The sequence below is a fragment of the Ornithorhynchus anatinus genome, chromosome 2 (assembly GCF_004115215.2).
Source record: "Ornithorhynchus anatinus isolate Pmale09 chromosome 2, mOrnAna1.pri.v4, whole genome shotgun sequence".
In the NCBI taxonomy this organism is placed as follows: domain Eukaryota; kingdom Metazoa; phylum Chordata; class Mammalia; order Monotremata; family Ornithorhynchidae; genus Ornithorhynchus; species Ornithorhynchus anatinus.
In genome coordinates, this window is record NC_041729.1 from 28,684,168 (window position 1) to 28,686,861 (window position 2,694).

At 46.5% G+C, this 2,694-nt stretch overlaps 1 non-coding gene across 1 annotated transcript; it reads left to right on the forward strand.

The window, feature by feature from the left end:
* Positions 1 to 2,207: 2,207 nt before the first annotated feature.
* On the forward strand, positions 2,208 to 2,314 carry LOC114809928. Its single transcript, XR_003757699.1, has one exon. It is a non-coding gene; the product is annotated as a U6 spliceosomal RNA (small nuclear RNA).
* The last annotated feature ends 380 nt before the right edge of the window (positions 2,315 to 2,694 follow it).

The following is a 2,694-nucleotide window of genomic DNA, read 5'->3' on the forward strand; positions in this document are numbered from 1 at the left end:
TTATTATTATCATTGTTGTTATTGTTAGTTTAAGAATTAAGGGCTAGAAGGCATTAAATCTCCCTTTCTTCCTCCAAACTGGTTTCACCTGATCTTTGAAGACCTGGCAATTCTGTAATTTAATTCCTTTACCTGAGCCACTGTTGAACTCTCTCACAGTCAGGAAGGCCTTCATCTGCTTCTATCCTCTGAGTTACGATTTTTAAATCCGTTTCTTGTTCTTTTCTCAAAGAGATATGGAGATTAGCTCCTCACTACACTGCAAATAGTGGTTTAAAATCTAAACTAAAAATTCCAAACAATCCTGAGACCATGGTACCAGGGTAGTCAAGGGCATATCACCCACAGTGAAGGATGTGGAGGGATGAGGCAGAGTTTTGACTTTCATCTACCATTGTGCCCTGGAGTGTGAAGTTCTCTCTTCGCAGTCTCCGAAAGCCTTTTCTCCCTGCCCCCACTTAAAGTCCAAGTGGATTCCCCCTTCCTGATCCCGACAAAATGAAAGACCCGACCTCAGATCTCACGTGCTTATGAGGATAGAACCATACGGTGACTTCCATAGGGATGTCCATACTAAGGAAATGGGGCCGAATGAATGCAGATTTTGTTAAAGGTTTGTTAGAGGAGCTCAAACGTATATTCTATGTATTCCAACCTTAGCTGGCTCATGTTTACCAGGAGCAGGATTTCCAAAGCAGAGGACCTTCGGGGAGGTGTGTCAATTTCTAATTCTGAGTTCAGGAGTGAACTGGAGGTGTGGTTAGATGGAAAGAAGTGCCCCTTCTCCATTTTGGACTGGAGAGGCAGAAACATATATGCACTTGCTGGAAGCCTAGTAGAGAGAGGATGGGCCTGAGAATTAAAGCCAGGCTCTGCCACTTGCCAGCTGTGTGACCTTGGTCAAGTCACTTAAACCCTCTGCCTCAGTTACCTATTAAATGGAGTTCAATACTTGTTCTTCATCCTGTTTAGATCCTGAGCCCCGGGTGGGAAAGGGACTGTGTCCAACCTGATAATCTTCTGTCTATCCCAGCACGTATTATAGTATGAAGCACATAGTAAGGGTTTAACAGGGGCAAGAGGCAAACGGGGAGAATAGTTACCCCATTTCTGGCTGGGGCTGTGCTGGCCTGGGAACACCCGTTAACTGGCCGGAATGCTATTTCCAGAAGTTCTTCTTGACCCCAGATCACCGGCCAGGCTGATTGACTTTCTGGGCCAGCAGTGAGAAGAGTCTCCAGCCCAGTTGGTCTGGGAACTCACGGGAGGGTGTTAAGCCTCCTGCCCAACTTTGGAGACAGGGAGGGAGTGAAATGAGTGCAGTTTCTAGCCCCGTCACCAGTGAGGATGAGTCAAGCCCCTGGCCTAATTCTAGAGTCCAGGTCCAGGGTCTCTGAGGCTTACCAGACGTGAAGTTGCCATTTTGCTTCCCCCTGTCGTGTTCACACCATTGGACTGTTAAGGAGCATTAGCGGGGACTGGTTAATTAATAGTTAGCTATTCCTGCCCTACCCAAAATCTCTTGGGACAAAGCTGTTCAGCTTTGACACTGGACACGTTTAGGTCTGGTATTGGATTTCCAGGGCCGGGCCTCTTCCCGCTTCAGCTTCTGTACCAAGTTCCACGGGCCAGAGGGACCCGGGAGGGGAACATACAGGCTCTGGGGGCAATTGAAGGCGCAGTGGAGAATTGAGATAATTCAGTTCATTCATTCGTATTTATTGGGCGCTTACTGTGTGCAGACCACTGTACTAAGCCCTTGGAAAGTATAATACAGCAATAGAGATAATTCCTGCCCACGGTGGGCAATCTACAGGGGAGGAGACAGACATCAGTACAAGTAAGCAGGCATCAATATAAATAAATTCAATTATAGATGTATACGTAAGGGCCGTGAGGCACGGTTGAGAAGCAGGCTGGCTCAGGGGATAGAGCATGGACTTTGGGCAAGTCACTTAACTTCTTTGTGCCTCCGTTACCACATCTGTAAAATGGGGATTATGACTCTAAGCCCCACATGGGACAGGGACTGCGTTCAGTGTGATTAGTTTATATCTATCCGGGCGCTTAGTACAATGCACATAAGGGCTAAACAGATACTACTATTATAATAATACTAATACTAATACCACGTGCCATAAAAAGGGTTGGGGACTGGGGAATGTTGGGGGGCCCCTGAGAAAGTGTCTCGGTTTGGGCAGATATGAGTGCTCGCTTCGGCAGCACATATACTAAAGTTGGAACGATACAGAGAAGATCAGCATGGCCCCTGTGCAAGGATGACACGCAGATTCGTGAAGCGTTCCATATTTTTCTCTTGTTTTAATGAGATGTTCTTCCCCTTGATTCTATTTATTGCCATTGTTCTCGTCTGTGTCCGCGGATTAGACTGTAAACCCATCAAAGGGCAGGGACTGTCTCTGTTACCGATTTGTACATTCCAAGCGCTTAGTACAGTGCTCTGCACATAGTAAGCGCTCAATCAATACTATTGAATGAATGAATGAGTGGAATTAGGTGGATTTGTGCGAAATATGATGTCTGTATGATGTCATCGACCTACCCTGCAAAAGTGATGCTCGTAATGTTGTGTTTTTTGGGTTGTTTTTTTTTTTGACTGCCATCACTGGTCACCGAAGCTGCTGTGTCAGTCGCATGGGATTGTGATAGAGCCCTGCCCCCTCATCTGGAGGG